Below are 24704 nucleotides of genomic sequence, written 5' to 3' on the forward strand. Positions count from 1 at the left end.
ATTTTAATGATTTTATAAAAAAAATATTATTGGGTTATCGATTTTCAGTATTGAGTTATTGAGTAAACTGATAACTCAATAAGGCGATAGTAATTTAGTACTATACCCTTCATAAATATTAATAGTTTAACATAACTACACACTATATAAGTACTCTACACTACGGCCTATACACTTCACAGATCACAATACTTCTACTTCAAATTAGAAATTTCATATTATGTGTCACGACCCAAATTTACAAGTCGTGATTTGGGTCGTGATGGCATCTATGTTTCAACCGATAGGTAAGCCAACCCAATTAGTTAACCAATTCAACTTAAACTGTGGAAAGTTAAGTAGAAAGAAATATCTCGAATACTAAGTCTTTTATAGTGAAATGCGGAAACAAAAAATTAAAATACCACTGTTGACATCCAATTTTGGCTCTCCACATTTATTTAACTAATGTTTTTAATAATAATAATAATGATGATGATGATGATAATAATAATAATAATTATTATTATATATATATATATATATATATATATATATATATATATATATATATATATATATATATATATATATATATATATATATATATATATATATATATATATATATATATATATATATATATATATATATATATATATATATATATATATATATATATATATATATATATATATATATATATATATATATATATATATATATATATATATATATATATATATATATATATATATATATATATATATATATATATATATATATATATATATATATATATATATATATATATATATATATATATATATATATATATATATATATATATATATATATATATATATATATATATATATATATATATATATATATATATATATATATATATATATATATATATATATATATATATATATATATATATATATATATATATATATATATATATATATATATATATATATATATATATATATATATATATATATATATATATATATATATATATATATATATATATATATATATATATATATATATATATATATATATATATATATATATATATATATATATATATATATATATATATATATATATATATATATATATATATATATATATATATATATATATATATATATATATATATATATATATATATATATATATATATATATATATATATATATATATATATATATATATATATATATATATATATATATATATATATATATATATATATATATATATATATATATATATATATATATATATATATATATATATATATATATATATATATATATATATATATATATATATATATATATATATATATATATATATATATATATATATATATATATATATATATATATATATATATATATATATATATATATATATATATATATATATATTTCTACTATATAGAAATATGAAGAGTCAGGACGACCATAACATAATTTTATTGTACATTGTGCAATCAAAGTTGGACAGATGTCTATTCTTGTTATTTAGAACAAAAACAAGGATGCTTTTGTCTTTTCATATATTCGTTCTTCATTCTCTAGGATGCTTCTCGATGATTCTTCACTTTTCTTTCTTTCTCCCTTTCAGTCTCTCCAATTTTTCCAAACTAAATTAGTTCGATTAGGTTTCAAAATTCAGGAGAAAATTTTCAAATAACTCATCAACTATACTTTGAACACCCCCTTGACATTGTAGTTGCAAGTTTTAACCACAATTCGATATTTTTCTCCCCTGGATATCTCTGTTTCCGCTCCCGTATTTCTCTTTTCTTACTATCTGAAGAATGGTAAAAAGTTAATTTTATGCTAAAAGAGAAAAAGACAGATAATTCTGGAAGCATGCTCTTCCATCTTCTTCCCAGGTGGGTATCGCCATTTAGGTATTCTTTTCTTTTATTTGTAGCCCAAATCTTCTTTCAGCTCTTTACACTCTCTCTTCAATCTTTTTCAGATTGAGCATCTCAAGCTGAATGAGATATGCTTCTGTTAATTTTTGCAGAGAAATTGTTACTACCAGGGTAGAAAAAGATGTTGAGGGAGACAAATTTTTTGGCCTTTGTCGCAACATTAATTTCATTTTGTTACCCTTTCATCGGATTGGGTCTTGTGATTGGTAAAGCCTCGACTGTTCTCTTTCTCATTTTGTTTCTTGTTTTTCATCTTAAGTTCCAAAAATATATCGAAGAATCTTGTGTATTTTGATCTTAGTTCCAATCATGGAGAAAGCATTTATAGGTATTATGTAATGATATTTTGCAACTCTAAAAGTCTTAACTTATGACATTTCTTAATATATCATAGTGAGATATAAATTGATCCAGCTCTTAGAATTTGTCTTGATACTAGATCATTGAATATTGATTTATACAGCAGACCTCAACTTGTTTGAGACTGAGGCATATTTGTCATCGTATAATTTTTCCAAAACTTGCTCATGATTAATATTGGAGCGTAAATATCAACTTAGCTAATATTTCTGAAACCAAACAAGACATACACTTGGTTGGAATAAGGTCACAAAAAGTATCACACAGACTACTGATGTTTCTCTTAATTTTAAAGCTGTTCTTTTTTATGGAGTGAAGGATACACTAAAATCACCTCCACCAGAAAATCAGACCATGAAGAAGGCGTCAATAAGCGCTATAGTTATTACCACTTTATTTTATCTATGTTGTAGTTTCTTCGGATATGCAGCCGTTGGGAACGACATACCTGCAGGGAACCTCTTGACAGGTTTCTACAAGCCGTTTTGGCTTGTTGATTTTGCCAATGACTGCATAGTCCTTCATCTGTTTGGAAGGTATTAGGTAGAACAAAAATTCGAGTGTTTTCCTTCCGCCCTTTACTTAGTTAATGAAAATTTTAACTTTAACATGACAAATGCTTGTTTCCTTAGGTATATAGCCAGCCAGTATTCCCATTTGTTGAAAAAATGGGCAATTCAGAAGTACCTGAAAATAGATTTTTAAAAGTTCTACGCCATCAAACTTCCAACATTCCTAGCTCTTCAGTTGAACCTCTTTTGGTTATGTTTTCGGACTTTATATGTTATAGCTAGAACATCAATAGCATTGACATTCCCTTAATTCAATCAGGTATTTGAAATCTTGAGAGGATTGAACTTTTGGCCTATGACCATATATTTTCCAGTGGAAATGTACATTGTGCAAGGAAAAATTGGAGCTTGGACAAAAAACTGAATACATCTTGAAGGTTTCAGTCTGCTTGATTGAGCATTTCTGAAAATATTAATAGTTATTCTGAAAAGAGTCATAAGGTACATGGTGATTTCTTTTCACGTTTTGCTTTGATCAGATGTTCTCTCCAATTATTTCTTTCCATCGTTTGCTTACTACATTGTTTTCTTTAGGATTTCTCTGTTACTCCATGTATCCATCCATGTCCTGCTGGTAATTGGTAAAGTGGACTCAGTTAATTTAGAATTTGAACTTGAAGTCGATTTTTGCCTACTAGGTATTCTCAAACATTCAGCTACGCAGGAAAGGCTATCTAACCACCAGGTTTGGTTTGAATAGAGATTCAAATGTTGTCTTTTCCTAGGTTCTACTTCTAACTTTCCTTTACATGTTCTAAATTGTTGGAAATCATCAACTTGATGTTTGTGCTGCATTCCCCTACTTTTATTAGAGCGAACAAATTCCTGCTTATTTTACAAAAGTCATTCCAAGTACATGCATTACTTCTATTGATCCACCATGTTCATCCACTAACTTCTCAAAGTTGCAGAGATATTTTTAGATTATGACATTTCCTCTAAAATGTTGATTAGGAATCTGTAAAGCTTGCTTAATGTTGGATAATAGAAAAGATATGACTTTCCCTATCTTGATATAGAAGTTTACTGTAAGCAGTGATGTGAAAATATTGATAAATTTCCATGTGAATGAACAGACAAAGAAAAGATCATTAAAGTACTATCTATGTAGAAGATCTCATTTAGAATTATATGTCGGAATTCTTTCTGTTATCCTTGACATTGACAAACAAATCATGTTCTTCACATTTTCCTTATTCAATTATGTATATTCATCAGTTTTTACTTGTCAGAGTATCTTCTTCTTCATTTTTAGCCGCTACACCAAAACAAATTAAAGAAACTATGAAGTTGGGTGGCTTCATCCATGATGAAGTGAAAACCATTGACAATTGCTCTTTTTGTGTATATACATTAGTATTCTTTATCAATTCTCCTATAGCATTCACGTTTTTTTATTTACATGGCGCTTGATTCTAGATATATTACTGAAATGCTTCTTAAATTGCAGATAAGCATATTTCATATTTGGTGTCTTCCAATCCTAAGCTGTCCAAAAATCATTGTTTATGTAGGAGTACAATGTATAATTAAATATACATACTTTCTAAGGACGTTTGCTATTTGCCCATGATAGAACAAACTATATTTTGTTGCAATGCAGTTGTAACTTACAACCACCTGATCATGTGATTAATTTGGAAGTTTTGACTGATAGACTATGGTGCTCAAACTCTGTTAAAATGTCATCGGGTTTGTGTTGGATCCTTCAAAAGTAGTGTATTTTTGTTGGATCTAATAGGTGCAACAACACTTTTGAAGTACTACTGTTGAAGTTATTTAGGCTAATAGGTTTTTTTTGTTTCAGGTTTGAATGATGGATGATAAACACAAGTGATAAATCTATTGTGAAGGGTGGATTCATTTTTCTTGGGGAAAATGTAGACAAACACATTATTTGTGCTCTTTTTTTTGTGAATTTCAAAGTTAATTTTCAATTAGATGTATACAAATGGTGGTGATGGAGCTACTGGTTCTTACCTATGAAGTATGCTCATGTAGCTATGGTTGCAATGAATTTTATGGGAAGAGTTAGGCACCTGTAACGTATTTTGAAGATTGTTGCCATATTTTAAAAAGAATGCTTATGCTTCTATGTTGTTTCAGTGTGATTTTAGACATCTATTATAGCAAACAGCCAAGGAACTAATCGCTGGTGCAAAATATTAGTATTACTTTGGCTTAAAATGTTGGGCCCGTGCTTAGCACGGGAAACACTCATCTAGTATATATATATGTGTGTGTGTGTGTGTGTGTGTTATGAAATTTTTGTAGGAATACGAAAAGATTTTTAATTATTCATTTTATTTGATAAATTTATTTCTTAAATATTACTTTTATAAAAATTAAATGTATTATATAAATATTACTACTTACTTTCTCATTTTTAATTTTTACGTGAATTAAATATTGTTCTTAAGGGTTAACTCAATTTTTCTAATTAAATATAACTTTTGTTGTTACAATAAATATTTTTTGACATTTTTTCAAAATTAGGAAAACTTAATTAATTAATGAGTTACTAATTTATATTAATTTTATCTTTTGGAATGACTTATTTTTATCAAATAAGCTAGTCTTGCAAAATAATTATTTTTAATTTAATAAATAATGGCTATTTAATAAAGAAGAGGTTATAATTTAAATAGACCTAATTTGAGCAAAATTTGGCAATCCAAGTCATTCTAATTCGGCCAATCCGCACGTGCCACGTAGGAAGCACATGGATTGAGCTTCTTTAGCTTCAATCTCGGTCCTACGATTTAATCCAACGGCTTTAATTAATTCATCTTTTTTACTATTATATATGTATATATATAATTTTTTTATTTTTTATAAAACTCTTTTTATTAACCGTCTGATCAAACGATCAGACGGCCCAAATTAATTAAGACTTTTTAAACCCCACCGCCGCCCTATACTCTTCTTTTTCCCCAAGTCGTGATCTTTCATCTTCCTTGCCAGAAAAAGACGCCTCAACCCTCTCCTCCTTCCCCAGAAAGAAATCACGCCGCCCACGCTCCTTCCTCATACCCCTACGCTAGCTACTTCCTCTTTTTCCCTAGGCGCCTCAACCTGGAAAAAGAAAGAGACGTTCTTTCCCACCGTTCTCCTCCCCCATGGCCGCCCCCACGTGCTCTCCCATCGCACCTGTCAATAAACGATTCTAGACCGCCGAAAAAATGTTAATTTCCGGCGGTTCCTTGCTCCATCAATCACTCAACCCTTTCAAATTGACCTGAAAAGGTTGATTCTTGAGAGATTTCCTACCTTATTCATCATTATTTTTCTGTTCTTCCTCAGATTTGGCTTCCCTAGAATTCAAAATTTAAATTCTTGAGGCCAAGTGGAAGTTCTAAATCGACTATAAAAGGAGACCTTTGGTTCTCATCCAAGGATGATCCTATAATCCATCAACGAACGAAAAGATCTAGCGAATAGAGGGAAAGAGTGACAGAAACATAATTCAAGCATTGGATTTCAGAATTATTTTAACTTTTTTCGTCCTTCTAATTTCAGCTTTGTTTCGAGTTCGAGTTCGAGTTCTAGTTCGAGTTTGAAGTTGGAATCTTGAAGAAACGCTCTTAGTTTGCTTCTCCAAAGAAGGTAATCTCTTTTTCCTTTGTTTATAGTTACTTTAATTTCTGTTTTTTCATTTTAGTCTGTGTTGATCCCATAGTATGTTTTCTTTGAATCTGCGAGTATGTAGTTGCTATAATTTGCTGATTTAAATTTCATTCAAGTTCCCTGTTTTTGCTTGGCTCCCCTGTAATTCCAATTTCTTATTCTTTTTTAACATGTGAACATTAGTTAGGTGCAGTTACATGTTGTGGTTATGATCATAGCTTTCTAATGTCCCTTTTTTCTTGGTCTTCGTAGCTTTATCATAAGTAGTTTTGAATTGGTTTACTCGTTTTAGTATGGTTTTGCTTGTTATGAATCTATAAGATATGCGATAGTCATCAGTGTTCGATGTCTTGTTATCCACCCTTTTATACTTAGTTGGATGTTTGAATCAGTTTTTTAGTTATTCGTGTCCTCGGGATCCATATCAAGTTGTTTTATTGAAATCAATTCAAAAATGGATTTATAAATTGTCCAATTTAAGTTTTGTTACTTCTCTTTTCTCTGTGTATTACTTCTTAAAATTAGTACGAGACCATCACTGGTTTAATAGGATACTAATATTTGTTTAAGTTAGTGTTTTCATCTTGTCCCCTTATCTTATTAATTAATGCCTTAACCTCTCATCTTTTATCTTAGGTTACAACATGCTAGCTTTAAATAATTAATATAGTGGTTAGTCTTTATTTTCCTTAAGTTACAGAATGCCTTGATTAGCTTTGAGTTTATAGTGTTTTCTCTTAGTTAAATAAATTCTTTATGTAGTGTTTTCCTTAAACGTTGGCTTGTAAATACTCGTAGCAGTTTGATCCACTCTCTTTTTAGATTAAATACATTCAAATTTCCTCTTGCTCTGATTCCAAAAGTGCTTAGCTGTTTTAAGAAAAATCTCATTGTGATTGTTTATTAATTCTTATTATCTTTTTCTTTGCATGAACTCTTTCAATGAGTCTATTGGGTTCATTTCTTGAATTTCCTTGAGTTGACTCTTCTTTATTAGCTTTTGTTGATTCCAAAATCTGGAGAAAGGAAGCTAGTGTTCTAGGTCCCGGAAAGTCTGAATAGCTTATATTTACACAATAGTTCCCAATTTCCCTTGAGTGTAGCATCGCAACTCATCATAGCTTCACATGTTGACTATAAGACTAGAATTACCTCTTGATTGTTAGTATGATTAAAGCACTTTTTAAAAGTTTGGATTCGTATTCTTCTTCCTTTTTTAAGATAGTTATATCATTTTCAACTAAGTGATTAGAAGGATTTTAATCCGTAAAATCATGTTCCTAGAAATAGGATTGATGGTGCAATTTAACTTGAATTTTGTTTAACATGTGACTTCATGAATATAATTTGATATGCTTTTTGACAATTTTGGAAGCCCATTTGCTAATTTTTATCTTCTCTTTTTTTGCACATGTAAACTTGAGAGCGCGTTTGGATTTGTGATACGACTCTATCTCTGTCCAAATCAGAGAAGCGATTGATAAATTTGCATTCATCGTGTCTAGAGTGGCTTACTCATTAAAAAAAAGAGTCCAACGCTACCACTCCATATCGAAGCTTTACATTTTTATATACATATATGCGTTGTTGCTTTGACTAACATTTTACACTTGGGTATTTCACTTATATTTATGCTTGCTTTTATATTATTTGGGTTTGTACGAATCAACTAAGAACGATGGCAAGACATAGTTGCCCACCTCGCTTCTCATTAGATATTTGGTTTAGTATAGTCACTTAGCTTATAAGAATTACTTTCTAGTTATGTTTTTGTAAAGACCTTATTCCGTCGTTATGGAAAAAACAACGGGGAAATTTTTGGGCCGAAATTTTTTTAGTAGTAACTTGAGAATTCTTAGCCTAGTCCAGATTTGGATGAAATCGAAGCCAGTGAGGTCTAAGGAGATATGGTAATGAATGAGAGATCTAATTATGAATTTGATCATATAAGTAGATAGCTAATACGTTAAGGAACCCGTACGACTTTACGGAATCGAATTCGAGCGAGTAGAACGCTCGAAACTGATCTTAGCGTGAAAGGGTAGTTTGTTAGTGTCATGGGATGAAGGTGTGTTGTGAAATAGGGGTTTGAAACTCTTAAATAAGCTCATTGTTTCCGTGCAAGTCGCCAATGAGGGATTATTCCCGCTAGTGCGGGACCGCTGTAGCGGGATGAGGTTTGCTGTGGTGGGACAATCGCGATTTAAGTAGAAAATAAACCCTAAAAATGTTATTTTTTGCAAGTTTCGTTCTTGATATCTAGGAGGCGACCCTAGGTGGTTTCTTGACGGTTTTCCATAACTTTTGGTGCTAAAGGTAAGGTTTGTTCCTCCCCTAATCCGTATTTCGATCCGTTGAACGTAGTTTCTTGGGTAATTATTGTTGGGGGAAGGTTTTGATCTAGGAATTATGGTGGAAAAAGCCCTAATTAGGATATTAGGATCATGGGTTTGGTCTTGGGTTATTAAGTTGTTATAATGCGGATAATTAAACCTTTAATTGTTTATCCTTGCATATATTAATTATTTGCAGACCAAGATCAAGCAGAAAGAATCCAGAAAGGGAAGATTCAAGTGCCTTAGGGGATTCAAGCTTGGATTCGAGGTTGGTGATGGTTGTGGTTTTATGTTTGCATGATGTATGTTGGTAATTGCTTTATTGTAATGCATGTATGTATGTGGATGAAGTCTTGTTGATCACACCCAATGAAATTTAGTATGAACGAATGATTGTATGCCATGAATCAACACTTGATTTTATGATTATGAAAATGTACATTGTGAGTGTGGCTTGCTGACTGGATCGGGTGTCATGTTCCGACACACTAACTAGGATCGAATGTCACGTACCGATCGGGTGTCACATTCCGGTGCATTTATGGGACCGGGTGTCACATCTGGCACACTAACTTGGATTGGGTACCATGTACCGGTACACTAACAGTTTGGGTATGGGTTCCATGAGAGGACCATTGAATCAGGTTCCATGAGAGAACAATTGATTTGTTATATCTACTTGTTATTGAAAATGTGGAATCGTGCATTGCTCCTTAAATGATAATCGATGTGTGTATATATATTATGTGCTTGTATGTGTTTACCTTGTTGTAATTCTGATATATATTGTTCTTACTGAGATAGCTGCGTAATCCTACCAGTACATTGTGGTTGTGTACTGATATTGCACTTGCTTGTTCTTTGTTGAGTACAGGGCATCTTCAGGCGATTATTGATAGACCTCAGCTAGACGACTATTGAGTGTGACCGAATTCAAGGGTGAGCCAGTTCTTTTAGGATACCATGGATCTCTCTTGTTTAAGTCCACTCTTTTCGGACTCAGACTATTTATTTAAGGTGTTTGTTTAGTTTCGGGGTTGTACCTCTTGTTCTTAGACTTGTCGTTAGTAGAGTTTTGGTACAATGACTTTCAGGTTCTAGGAGTTGAACTTCCGCATTTGTATGTTCATTGTCATAGTTGAACCTTTGGAGTTTATGGGAACTCCATATTCCTTTAGACATTTAAACCTGCTTCTGCATCTTTAAATGCATAGTTTTTGGTTAAGTTGTTTAGTCGGGTTGTAGTAATGGTTCTCCCATCAGAAGGTTAGTGTGGGTGACAATCACGATGGTCTGGGTCATGACAAAGTTGGTATTAGAGCCCTAGGTTCGTTGATCTCATTGTACCAAAACGAGTCTAGTAGAGTCTTATGGAACGATACGAAGACGTCCGTACTTTTCTTCGAGAGGCTATAAGACTTTAGGAAAATCTCACTTCTTCCTACTCATTCATGCTATGACTTGAATCCAATTGGTATCTGGGTGATAGAAATTGGTATCTTTCCTCATTCACTCTATGGTCCAAACTAGAGCAACAAAAGCGGTAACACTATCACTAGCAAGAGAGGATGTGTATAGATTATCGACAGTTGAATAGGGTCACCATTCGGAACAAATACCCATTACCTTAGATAGATGATCTTCTGACCAGTTGCAGGGTGCATCAGTTTTCGCTAAGATTGATCTAAGGTTTGACTATCATCAGTTAAAGATTAGGCCTGAGGATATACCAAAAATGACATTTAGGACCCACTATAGGCACTATGAGTTTCTAGTTATGTCATTTGGGTTGACAAATGCGCCTGCAACTTTTGTGAGTTTGATGAATGGTGTGTTCAAACCATTTCTGGATTCATTGGTTATAGTATTAATTGATGACATTTTGGTTTATTCATAAAGTGAGAAAAAGCATGCCGACCATCCTCGTATTATTTTGGGTGTTCTTGAGAAACAAAAGTTGTATGCGAAATTTTCTAAGTGTACATTTCGATTGACTTCGGTTACCTTTTTGGGGCATGTAGTTTCAAGGGAAGGGGTAATGGTAGATCCCCAAAAGATTGAAGCAGACAAGAATTGGGTCCGACCTAGTTCTGTGACTGAAATTAAGAATCTTGTGGGGCTCGCTAGCTACTATCGTCACTTATGAAGGGATTAAGGTTAGAAATGCAGATTCAAGTTTATAGGTGACAACATTCAAGAAGTTTTTGGTAAGGGACGGCTAGATAATGAACACCATTACTTTGGAAAATGCATTTAGTATTGTTGTCATAACATGTATGGGTTGTTTAGCGACTGATGAAATTAGTTTATGCCAATTGAGGTTAGAAGCTATACTATGATTTCCTGGATTGATTGTATATCAAAGAGAGTCATGATACGACCACTACAATAACAACAATGCTTACTTGGTTAAGTTATTAAGTGTGTTACAATTGTGGAGAACCTGGGGGCAGGGGAAATGGTAATGCAGGTAGAGGAGCAGTGCAGCCAAGCAAGGAAGTTGCCCGTCGAGATGACAAGGCTCAGTTTTATGCCTTTCCGGGCAACACCGAGGTTGAGACATCATATGCAGTGATCAAATGTACTATTCTTATCTGTGACCAGATGGCTACTGTTTGTTTGAATCTGAGTTCCACTTGTTCATATGTGTCAGTTCAGTTTGCCTTAGAATTTGATGCGGTTTGTGATGTACTTGATGCCCCATCCATGTTTCCACCTCAGTTGAAGAGTCTGTCATAGTCACCCATGTGTATCGTGTTTTGTCCTGTGTGTTTATGGATTTTCAAACTTGGGTTGATTTGGTTATGCTCGATATGACTGACTTGATATAATCTTAGGCATGACTTGGTTGTACTCCTATTATATCAGGCTTAATTGTAATACTAAGTTAGTAACCCTAGAGATCCCGGGTAGGGAAAGGTTAGAGTGGGAAGGGTTGTACAATCCTAAGTTAGCTAAGAACATATCTTTCGTACGGGCTTGGAAACTGGTGGGGCAGGGTTGTTTGGCTTATTTAGCTCATATTCGGGATTTTGAGGTTGAGTCTCCCTCTATTGAGTCTATTCCTGTGGTGTTAGAATTTAGAGAAGTGTTTCCTATTGATTTGCCAGCTATGCCTCCGGATAGAGATATAGATTTCTACATTGATTTGGAAACTGGCACTCGCCCCATCTCCATTCCTCCTTATCGCATGGATCTGGCAGAATTGAGAGACCTTAAAGCTCAAATCCAAGAGCTTCTTGATAAAGGTTTCATCTATCCTAGTGCTTCCCTGTGGGGTGCTCTTGTCTTGTTTGTTAAGAAGAAGGAGGGTAGTACGAGGACCCGTGATTTTATCTTAAGCCATAAATGAGTGGATTGATACAGGAATGACAAGCTTATGGATAAAGAAAGTCCCAATGAGTATACTTGGGGGGAAGGCAATTGAAGATTTTAGTAAGAAAGTGCGTATAAAAAATGGGTTGGTCCTTTGAATTTGATGAGTATACCTGAGTTTGAGGTGTCATGTTGATGAAAAGGTTGACTTCGTAGTGATAGTCAAGGCTGATTGAGCGTAATGGTAATGAGAATTCATGATGGAATGTGATGGGATGCAACTATATAATAAGATTATTGGTTAAGCGAATTTTGTATAGTAATTACGACTTACAAGTATCTAAGGTTGTAGTTTTCTAATATTTGGTGAGTAACGTGGTTGTATGGAAAGTTTTAAGAGATGGTGGGACACCACTCGAACAGAATTTAAAAGAGCTAGAGTCATAATGAAGAAAAATAGTGGGGATGTAGTACATCCTCTAGAGATAGGCAAGGGCAAGAATATTTTATTTGATTGCAAAGGCTAAAGATATATCTTCAGAGGGGTAGATAAGTGGCTTCAGAGACGCGTGATTTCATTCATTTTGTTGTGGCTATGGTAATAATGTCATGGGTCCATCAGATTGGTTAAAAACTATTGAAAAAGACTTGAGAAATGAGTGTACAGACATTCGCCTGAGTGTGATGATAAGTGCTTTGTTTTGTTTTTGAGTTTAGTAATGAGTACGATTGAATTTTTAGCAACGGATATTGTAAGATCGATGGAGATGCGATCAATGATAAGCAAAGATCCATGAATTCCTAAAAATCTTCAAAGTACAAGCTAATGTTGATAGATAAGAGGATTGTGTTATACGGTTGAACTTACAATTCATATTTTTCATTGTAAGTTTACATTCGTGGTGATTTTATTTTTTCAAGGTATGAATTAGCAATGTGAGAAACGATCAATTGCATTTAGTATTGAGCATCTAAAAGGACTTACATGTAGGTTGAGTCGAAAAATTTATTATTGTTGATTGTTAAGTACCTAAGAAAGGTTTTCATTTAAAAGTGTTGGTTTATAGTATGGTAAATGGTCGGAGTGTTCATGATGGTTGTTAGTATTGAGAGTGTGGACTTCAGTGGAATGATGTGATGAGTATGTGAAGTCAACTCAATGGAAAGGACTAGTATTGACTCTTCTAAGGAAAACCTTTAGTGTTATTCCGTAAAATTTTTACGTGACCATCTATTTTGTTTTGTACACGGTTATGAGTATGTTTCACTAGCTATGATCAGGTGTGTTTTCACTTTTGTGGGTGGATCCCTAGTGGTGGATCAGGGGTACCAATCTTGCGATGTTCTCTTGGTTGAGTGGGATGATTGGGAAGATTTGGTTATTTCAGATGACATATTTGACGTTGTCTTGAAGTTTTTAAAGTATTTCAGTGGTTCTACATGTACCACCTTGCTTATGAGAAATCATAGAAGAGCTACCATGTGTAATTATGGTTGTCCTATAATCTTAATATTCATCTTATCGTTGAGGTCATGTAACGATTATGTGTGGTTGAATGTGGGGATCATTGGGTCCAATTCTACTGTTCTTAAGAGTAATCTACAATCACAATAGCTAAATCTAGAACCTCGATAGTGTTGTTAGAGGGTTTGTATGCTTGGAGATATCCCTAGATGAGTATCTGATGTCTAAAGATCAAATTTTGTAACTTAAGCTCATGCAAATTTATGTTGGGAGATTGAGATGTTGATAAGAACTAAATTAGTTGGGTATTATGACTGTGTATGGGTTCGTTCAGGTTTAGTTCTAATTGTAGCGAATATTGATTTGGAATTTTATCATGCTTAAGTGCTAAAGGATTCATCCGGATGATTGTGTCAAGCTCCTTGATAACATGGTGTAGACGTGTGTACGATCAACTTTGGTGGTTGTTCGGAATCGTTTTGTTGTTAGTTAAGTTTACATACAACAAAATTATCACTCGAGTATTGAGATGACTTCATTGAGGCATTGTATGGGAGGATGTGTAGGTATTCAATTGGTTGGTTTGAGGTTGGTGATGTGAAACCCTTAAGGGGTAATGAGATTCGTTAAGAAGGGCATGCAAGACAAATATCCCCAGCTATTCGATGATTCAGAGACTACTCTACTCTTGTTTTAGCCCTTTTCTTCTAGTTTGTCACTCGGGGACGAGTGATGGGTAAATTGGTATCTATTGTAACGACTTGATTCCGTCGTTATGGAAAAGACAACGGGGAAAATTTTTGGGCCGAAAAACATTTTGGTAGTAACTTGAGAATTCCTAGCCTAGTCCCGATTTGGATGAAATCAGAGTCAATGAGGTTTAGGGAGATGTGGTAATTAATGAGAGATCTAATTATGAATTTGATCATATGAGTAGATAGCTAAGACTTTAAGGAACCCGTACGACTGTACGGAATCAAATTCGGGAGAGTAGAACGCTTGAAACTGATCTTAGCGTGAAATGGTAGTTTCCGAGTGTCATGGCATGAGGGTGTGTTGTGAAATGGGGGTTTGAAACTCTTAAATTAACTCACTGTTTCCGTGCAAGCCGCCAAGGTGGGATTATTCCCGCCAGGTGTAACACCCCGTAAGTTAGTAGGGTAAACTAGAGCCTAACATGAGGGTTAATGTCAAGAGTGAAGAGGGCAAGGGTCTAATATACCTTGGGAAGGGTGAAGCAAAATATTTTTTCCTTGGACCTTTTGGCGAGGGGGCATCATGGTCTCCCAAGTGACTTGGCCAGTCGCCAAAGTGCACTTGGGGTCACCTAGTGGACTGTCCCCATGGCCTAGCTGCTGGAAATTTGGGTGAGCTAGGTCGGGGATCGCCAACCCGTTTGGTGCATCGCCCAAGGGTCTCCCCCATCGCCAAGTTGGATGGCTTATTGGGGTGAGATGCTGGAAAAGTTGGCGGACCAAGGGTCCACTTGGCGAGCTAAATCGTGCAGGTTGGCAGCGTTTGAGTTAAAGCCTTAGGGGTCTTGAGTTATTTTTCCCAAATTGGTACCCTATTGTTCTATTCTTTCCCTAGTAAAATATATAAGCTTTTTAGACTCAAATTCCCCAAATTAATTCATTCTCCCTAGAATCCAAAAGTATTCCCCCAAAGTTCATCTTCCCCAAATTATTTCTCTCTAGAACTTGAAAAAGAAGAAGAAGAAAAAGAAGAGGGAAGTTGAAGCTAGGGTTCAAGAAGCAAAGCTTTCACCAATTTCATTGGGATTCATAGCTAAGGTATGGTAGTCCTTCATCCATGGATAACTTTCATCCATGGAGCCCTTCCAAATTCAATTTCTAAACTAGCAAATTCCCCAAAAAGTTAGGGTTTGAGTTCAATCTTATGGGTTCTTTCCAAAAAACGTTTTTAATGGTTGATTTATGATGGATTATGATTGAATTGATGATTGATTGATTATTTATGGCTGAATTATGGTGAATTCCCCGATGAACCCATGAAACCCCATATTCCCCAATTTTGAACTTGTGATGTGGGTTTGTTGATTATAGAAAAATACTATGGGATTATGGTTGTGGTAGTTGAGTTAATTGAATCATGTTATTATCCATGCCTAATGTAGTAATTCTAGGTGTTTTGATTGAATGTGATCCATGGTCTTTGAAGGGAAAAGTATGAGAATTTTGTATAATCATGATGCTTATGTACATGCTTTGTGAATACTTGAAAGTAATGTGATTATGACTATAATGTAATTATGATGATGTGAAAAGCTTTCCACACCTAAATGTAGCTATCATTACATTTTTTTACTCATGGAAAGTGGAAAGGCAGAAGCGTCGGCTAGTCTCCCCGATTATAAGTTCTCGTTGACCACGACCTATAAGAACCAGGCTCTTTTATTGATCAAGCCTCTACCTCATAGAAATTCCTGTTTAGGAACTGGCCTGAGAGAAGGCGGCCTCTCTCGGGAAAGATGGCCCAATTTCTCTTCTTTCTTTTTGATTTCAGTTTTTTTTTCCAGGGGTCCAGAAGGCTAAAAGGTGGGGGAGAAGGAAGCCTTTCTCTTTCTTGTCTAGCGCAGAAAAAAAAGATGGTTTCGCTGATGGCGCAATCAGACCACAAGTTGCCCTTGTGTTAAAGTAGCATCGAGTTTCGCTTGGAAACCGGCAAGTTTCGAGTTTCCAAATAAGTGGTACCCTTTCTTTAGAGTCCGGTAGGTCAATTAAGAGCTTGAAGCTCGCCTGCTTTGAGAGAGGAGAGACAGCCATTTAATGCATGACAATGGAGAAAAGTACTCTTTCAGTTCGTAAAAGCTTAAGCTTAAGAGCTTTATCCATAAATAATGAGAGGAGACTTTTAGAAAACCCTCATGCCTTCTCTGGAGACAGAGATCTTACTGCTACCTCCGAGTCTTACAATCTAGTTTTCTAGGCTTTTAGCTTTTAGAATCCTCGAAATCCACTCTAAAAGCTAGTCTTCTTTTATCCAAAGAATCCGATGCAGTTAGCGAGAGTCGTGGTAGTTCAGTTCGAAAGGAAAGGCAGTTCAGTCATCCGTGGGTAGAAATCCTAAAAAAGGAAAGTATGCTATCTCTCCTAGCCTTCTTTCTTGGACTGGAGGGAGGAGGAAAAAAAGAGTCTAATCGACCTGTACACATAAAGAATTCTCGGCGTCGAGAGAGACAGAACGATCAATGTGAGGCCTAGGTCAAACTCCTCTTGTCACTAGTCACTATGGTTGAAGGTTACGCTTTGGAAGGAAAAAAAACATGTCAAATAAGGTCCTCACTCAGCTCTCAGGCTGTCTGGGAATAGCTCCACCAGCCGCACCTTCCAGTACGGCTACCTTGTTACGACCTCTTGGGCGGCCGAGAGTGTTATGTAAAAAGGACCCTTCCACGGACTAATACATGTACCGAATGCTCATACGGGAAAGTTGACTCCTGGGTCTGGAACCTGGGGGTTGCTCCGAGAAATCCTTTCTTTCTCGTCCACTCAGGGGGTGCGGACACACCTGCGCAGATTACAGGTGACAATTACAAGAATGGCGGGGAAGAAATCTCTTGTAGGGCGCACAAGGCAAGGCCCTTAGTCTTACTTCGCGCGCCATTGGCGCTTTGCTCTCCTCTTATTCTTCATTGGACGGTTCGGATGGACTTCGCCGTTCTTTCCCAACTAAAATCGAAAGGGCTATTCTAGGAGCCCAAACTATGTGATTGAATAAATCCTCCTGCGGGCTCTAATGATTGGAAAAATCCTTAATATCATAAAGCTTAATATCATAAAGGAAAGGTATTTAAACGATCGAATGGAACAATATATAGACAAGTAAATCCCTTATGGGTTCCAAGGTAGCTATTTTGGGATTTGCTTTAACCGAAGCTATTGCCTTGCTCCTCGGTCACTGAACTGGGTTACTGAACTCCACCTTCTCGGAATCCCATTTCAGAAAGTCAGGTCGAAGGCCCAGGTGGAATGATTCATTCAACCTCGGTATCAGCAACCAAGACACCCTTCTCTGTCGAATGAATCTTCAAATCATCATCTTCAAACCATGACTCCGATCACGGTTTCCAGTTGACTTTCTCTTACTTGAGAAATTGTGGTCAAGCCCTCCCTTTATTCCTCGGAATCGAGCGGGCAGCAAGAATGCTCATCCTTTTCATCATAAAGGATCGCCCCTTGTTAGCTGTCGCAGGAAGTGGTGAGGGCTCAGGAATTGTGAGAAAGTCCCGTGACATCCAAGTTTATTTAGAAATGAAAGATTGAGGAGCTGCTGAAGATGGGGCTGCCCAAAGCCTTCAATTTTGCTTTCCCTGTAGGAATTCCTTTTTCATTCGTTCTTCTATTGAATGTAGTCCTCTTGAGCTGAGCTCTCTTTGAGGGCGGATTACATACGGTAGCTTCAACGAGCTGGGACGTGGAAGTGAAAACCCTAAACTTGAAACCCTACCCTTCTTTGCTACTCACTATCTAAGGGGCAAATCCGAGTAGGCTAATGGCATCACTTTCATAAATGACTAATGAAGTATTCTAAGGCTTTGTCTTGAATCGGTAGAACAATGGTATCCCTTCCATGATGAGTCAATGAACTATTGTAATGATGAACCTTGAGTTGGTAAACCAATGATATCCCTTTCATGAGGATTCAATGAGATATTCTAATGATGTACCTTGAATCGGTAGACCAAGGGCATCCCTTTCATGTGTAATAATGTTAAAAGAGAATGAACCATTACATGGGAATTTAATGCTTAGCACCGAGTGAATATTGTGAGGTGGAATCTCTCCCCATGTAAGGCCGGGTTTCTATGTGCCCACATAGGTTATTAGCTAGTGGATCCACCTAAGCTAAAATGTTACGGGTTCTACCTTAGGCAAGTTGACCAACACTTTTCAATGTGGGACATGACACCGGATTCCAAGATTTGCTCACATGGTCTATGTCGGTTAGGGCTTATTCCCATCATGAACATGAATGTGATTTATGTACTATGGTTACTTAAGAAGCTCTATGAAATGTGGGTGGAGGTATGGGACGTCATCCAAGCATTGCACAAGTAGGCTTTGAGAGTGGTTATGGTGTGTTCCTCAAATGTTATAATGTCTTATGAAATGAATATGCTTATAATGATGCTATTGAGAATGTTGATAGGAAGGCTAAATGTAAAGATGAATGCCAAACTCGGATTGATGCTATATGTTGCTTTCCTTGACATGACTTATTAAATGTGAATGTTCCTTGTCTAATGAGTATTAACTAAAGATGAGAATAAAGAATGATTAGTATGATTATGGTGGCCTAAAAGTGGTACTTAGTGTAGATGGGATTATGGGATCTTTATCTATACATTGCACAAGTATAACTTAGGGTTACTTATGAAATGGTTCTATTATGCTATGATGGTTTATATGTTGAATATGCTTGTGACTTATGCGTTTACACTAAGAGTGCATGATGATTCTCAAACTTGGTAAATGCATGCTTTTCAACTAAAAAGTCCTTTTTATCATATTTTCAAGGATTTTTATGCATGGCTATCATACTTAGTGCATTTTTGTACTAACCCATATTTTCTACATTTTTCACAAAGTGTAGGTTCCGGTTCTTAAGGTGATCTTCTATTGGTTCAAGCTTGGATCGAATATTCTCGTGGTGAGTCCTTAATATTCGAGGATGTATGAGTCATTAGTAGTTTTTTTATAGTACTTTTATGTTTTGTAGTATGTTGAAAATGGTTGGGACTCTATTATTGATTCAAAGATTGTATTAGATGGCTAATTGAGACAAGTTAGACTTCTGCTTGCTTTTATAAAAGACTTCGATTGTACGGATAAAAGTTTTAAATTTTGCATCATTTCTTTTATCTTATGTTATGATATGCTAAGGGCTTGTATGAGACCTTTCGAGGTCGACTACGCCATGTCACATCTAGGGTGTACCCCTGGATCGTGACAAAGTTAGTATCAGATCACAAGGTTTAGAATGATTCTAGGATGATGTCTCATTAGCCACGTCTAGTAGAGTCTTATGAATAGTATGAAACGCGCCACATTTATGAATGAGAGGCTATAAGATGTTAGGAAACTACACTTCTTTCATTACTCTTAAGTTATGCCATAAAGTTTAAATCTATAAAGTCCATCTCCTAATCCATTTTTTGTGTCTTTAGGATATGAATACACGAAAGGCTAACACAAGGAGAATGAAGGGTAACAATGTTAATGAAGAAGCTCCTCAAGAGAATCAAGCTCCTCAAGCTAATCAAGCTCTAATTAATCCTCCGGCTATGTCAGATGCAGAGGTTAGGTCGGCTCTTCTAATGTTGGCCCAAGTCGTGACAAGTTATTAGCTAGTGGATCCACCTAAGCTAAAATGTTACCAGTTCTACCTTAGGCAAGTAGACCAACTATTTTCGGTGTGGGACATGACACTGGATTCCATGATTTGCTCATATGATCTATGTCGGTTAGGGCTTATTCCCATCATGAACAAGAATGTGAGTTATGTACTATTGTTACTCAATAAGCTCTATGAAGTGTGGGTAGGGGTATGGGACTCCATCCATGCATTGCACAAGTAGGCTTTGAGAGTGGTTATGGTGTGTTCCTTTATATTGTCTTATGAAATGAATATGCTTATAATTATGATATTGAGAATGTTGATAGGAAGGCTAAATGTAAAGATGAATGCCTAACTCAGACTGATGTTATATGTTGCTTTCCTTGACATGACTTATTAAATGTGAATGTTCCTTGTCTAATGAGTATTAACTAAAGATGAGAATAAAGAATGGTAAGTATAATTATGGTGGCCTAAAAGTGGTACTTAGTGTAGTTGGGATTATGGGATCTTTATCTATACATTGCACAAATAACTTAGGGTTACTTATGAAATGGTTCTATTATGCTATGATGGTTTATATGTTGAATATGCTTGTGACTTATGCTTTAACACTAAGAGTGTATGATGATTCTTAAACTTGGTAAATGCATGCTTTTCAACTAAAAAGTCCCTTTTAGCATATTTTCAAGGAATTTTATGTATGGCTATCATACTTGGTGCATTTTTGTACTAACCCATATTTCCTACATTTTTCATTATGTGTAGGTTTTGGTTCTTAAGGTGATCTTCTATTGGTTCAAGCTTGGATCGACTATTCTCCTAACTTGTGGTGAGTCCTCAGGATTCGAGGACATATGAGTCATTAGTAGTTTCTGTCTAGTACTTTTATGTTTCGAAGTATGTTGAAAAGGGTTGTGACCCTATTGGTGATTCAAAGATTGTATTAGATGACTAATTGAGACAAGTTAGACTTCCGCTTGCTTTTATAAAAGACCTCTATTGTATGGATAAAAGTTTTAAATTTCGCATCATTTCATTTATCTTATGTTATGATATGCTAAGGGCTTGTATGAGACCTTTTGGGGTCAAGTACGCCATGTCACATCTAGGGTGTACTCCTGGGTCGTGACTCCAGGGCGGGACAGCTGTAGAGGGATGAGGTCCGCTGTGGCAGGACAGTCGCGATTTAAGTAGAAAATAAACCCCAAAAAACATTATTTTCTACAAGTTTCGTTCTTGAGAGCTAGGAGGCGACCCCAATTGGTTTCTTGACAGTTTTCCACAACTTATGGTGCTAAAAGTAAGGTTTTTACTCCCCCTAATCTGTATTTCGATCCGTAGAACGTAGTTTCTTGGGTAATTATTGTTGGGCGAAGGTTTTGATCTGGGAATTATGGTGGAAAAAGCCCTAATTGGGATCATGGGTTGGTCTTGGGTTATTGAGTTTGTTATAATTCGGATAATTAAACCTTTGATTGTTGATCCTTGCATATATTAATTGTTTTTAGACCTAGAACAAGCGGAAAGAATCTGAAAAGGGAAGATTCAAGTGCCTTATGGGATTCAAGCTTGGATTCGAGGTAGGTGATGGTTGTGATGTCATGTTTGCGTGATGTATGTTGGTAATTGCTTCATTGTAATGCATGTATGTATGTGAATGAAGTCTTGTTGATCACACCTAATGAAATGGAGTATGAACGAATGATTGTATGCCATGAATCAACACTTGATTGTATGAATATGAGAATGTACATTGTGATTCGATTGTGGCTTGTTGAAAGGATCGGGTGTCACGTTCCGACACACTAACTGGATCGAATGCCACGTACCAACATACTAACTTGGATCGGGTGCCGTTTCGGCGCATAAATGGGATCGGGTGTTACGTCCGACACATTAAATTGGATCGGGTACCACGTACCGGTACACTAACAGTTTGGGTATGGGTTTCATGAGAGGACCATTGAATTGGGTTCCATGAGAGAATCATTGATTTGTTAAATCTACTTGTTATTGAAAGTGTGGAATTGTGCATTGCTCCTGAAATGATAATCGATGTGTATATATATTCTGTGCTTGTATGTGTTTACCTTGTTGTAATTCTGATATATGTTGTGCGTACTGGGATAGCCGCATGATCCTACAAGTACACTGTGGTTGTGTACTGATACTGCACTTGCTTGTTCTTTGTTGAGTATAGGGCATCTTCAGGCGGCTATTGATAAACCTCAGCTAGGTGACTATTGAGTGTGACCGGATTCAAGGATGAGCCAGTTCTTTCAGGCTGCCATGGATCTCTCTTGTTTAAGTCCACTCTTTTCATACTCAGACTATTTGTTTAAGGTGTTTGTTTAGTTTCGGTGTTGTACCCCTTATTCTTAGACTTATCGTTAGTAGAGTTTTGGTACAATGACTTTCAAGTTCTAGGGGTTGAACTTCCGCAATAGTATGTTCGCTGTCGTAGTTGAACCTTTGGAGTTTATGGGAACTCCATATTCCTTTAGACATTTAAACCTGCTTCTGTATCTTTAAATGCATAGTTTTTGGTTAAGTTATTTAGTCGGGTTGTAGTAAGGGTTCTCCCACCGGAGGATTAGTGTGGGTGCCAATCACGATAGTCTGGGTCGTGACAGTTTTATTTGTTACTCAACATTTTTTTAATTATGAAGGCACGACCTCCTAAAGAAATTTAACTTAGGAATAATGTTTTCAAATGTTCTGAACCTATTTTCAAATTCTTTTTTTTTTAAAAAAAAACAAGTGTTTAAAGTGTAGATTTTTGTAGTTCAAAGTGCATATTTTAAAGTTGAAAGAAGTGCAGATTTTAAGGTTAAAGATATCACTTTTTAGAGTTTAAAGGTGTTAATATATTGAGTCTCAAAGTGCAGCGTTTTGAACTCAAAAGATGCATAATTTTGAACTTAAAGGGTGTGTTTGGTATGAAGGAAAATGTTTTCCTAGAAAATATTTTCTTGGAAAAGAAGTTGATTTTTAACTTATTTTCTTATGTTTGGTTAGTGAATGGAAAACATTTTCTGGAAAACAATTTCTAGTGTTTGGTTGGTTGTGTTGAAAAGAGTCAAGGGAAAGAGCAAAAAATAAAAAGATGTCAAGAATTGGTTAAGAAAAGAGGTAAAAAGCCAATATAATGTCAAGGAGGGCAGAAAGTCACTAAAAAGTACACGAATGTACCCTATCTGACCTTGAGCCTACGTTACAAGTTAAGAAAGTCCTATAGTGACCCCAGTGACTAGTTTGGAGTGTCTATGCAGTGAAAATAAGGGCTTGCCTATCGTATTGAGCACTAACTGTACTGGAAGTCATTTCTGAGCGTGAATGTAGAATGAATCCTTAAATTTGAAATTCATATATATTGTGTGAAAAAAAAGGATTTATTTTGAAGTGAGGGCACTAGTTACATTGTTGGAGAATTAATACCTTGGTGATTGTGAAAACTGTATATTGTGGTGTCTATTGGTCAATCTATGTCATGTTTTCATCCGCATGAGTTAGCTTGTTGAGTCAAAATAAATAGATTTGCACTAATGTGATGGAATTGATTGAGAAAGCCATGTGATTGATTGAGTTTGTATGCCTGCTTCTACATAAGTGTCGTTTAGAGTTTAGTGTGTCGCTTGAGGACAAACAACAAGTTTAAGTTGAGGGTGTTGATATACCAAGAGTTTATGATATTTTTGATGCGTTTCACTTAGAGTTTGTGTGTGTCTTGGGATATTTTGTTATTAGGAATAATGGTTTTTGTATATTCTTGCAGGAAATAGGCTTGGATGTGGTTGAAGATGCAAGCTGAAAAAGTGCAGAAGTAGCCACCAACAGAGCCTCCCACGGACCATAGGTCCAACGATGGGCCGTGGATGGGCAATCGTAGGTCCTGGCCTGGGAGTTGAGTTCCAGTACTCAGTCCACAGAGTGCCAGGACGGACTGTAGTCCAGTCCACGGACCGTAGGTGATGCATCGTAGGTGAAAGATCAGGGAAGTCTGACAAGTGTGGAACCACGGAGCACACGACGGACCATAGGTCGACCCACAGCCCATCATGCACAACCGTCGATGGTGATCTGGGAGTTGAAGGTTCCAGTACCTGATGAAATTTTTCCAAGTGTTGAGCCACAGAGTGGACCTACGGACCGTAGGTCTACCCACGGTCCGTAGGTCGAAGTGTCGATCGAAACCGCGTCGTGGCTGTTTATTTCTCTAGTTTGTTTCCTATTTAAGTTAGGATTTGTTTTCTATAAATAGGGGTTGTAATCCTCGTTTTTGGAGGTTAGACATTATTGTATACATCTAAGTTTTTTTCTTTGGGAATTAATTTGCAAACTTTTAGCAATTAACTTTCCGAATTTCATTCTATATAATTTTCGCTTTGCAATTCAATTAAAATTTTCGGGTTTCATCAATTCTGCTTGTAAGTTCAAGAATTCTTCTTATCTAATTATGAATTGTGAACTCTCAAGCATGAGTTGCTAAATCCACAACTAGGATTGTGGGAACCATGAACAATTAACAAAGTATGAATAATAATTAAGTAATTCTTGAATAGTGTTTATGCATGTATTGTTAATCCTTTCACTTAGAAGTATTTTTAACGAGTGCACGCGTTAGAACTCGCCTCGTTCTTACTTGTCGGACCAAGGAGGTAAAAAATGAGAAAAGGATTAAACAACAGAGATTTAGGGTGTGTTTGGTAATGAAGGAAAAC

At 35.6% G+C, this 24704-nt stretch overlaps 1 long non-coding RNA gene across 3 annotated transcripts; it reads left to right on the top strand.

Moving 5' to 3' along the window:
- Nucleotides 1-1469: 1469 nt before the first annotated feature.
- On the top strand, nt 1470-5040 carry LOC107059501 (uncharacterized). 3 transcript variants are annotated; one of them, XR_001472701.1, is made up of 3 exons: nt 1470-2151; nt 3137-3602; nt 4685-5040. It is a non-coding gene; the product is annotated as an uncharacterized lncRNA (long non-coding RNA). The 3 variants fall into 3 exon arrangements; XR_001472700.1 differs by lacking the exon at nt 4685-5040 and having other exon boundaries at nt 1470-1900; nt 1990-2151; nt 3137-4533; XR_001472699.1 differs by lacking the exon at nt 4685-5040 and having other exon boundaries at nt 3137-4533.
- Nucleotides 5041-24704: the final 19664 nt, after the last annotated feature.

Source organism: Solanum tuberosum, unplaced genomic scaffold (genome assembly GCF_000226075.1).
Source record: "Solanum tuberosum cultivar DM 1-3 516 R44 unplaced genomic scaffold, SolTub_3.0 scf00022, whole genome shotgun sequence".
In the NCBI taxonomy this organism is placed as follows: domain Eukaryota; kingdom Viridiplantae; phylum Streptophyta; class Magnoliopsida; order Solanales; family Solanaceae; genus Solanum; species Solanum tuberosum.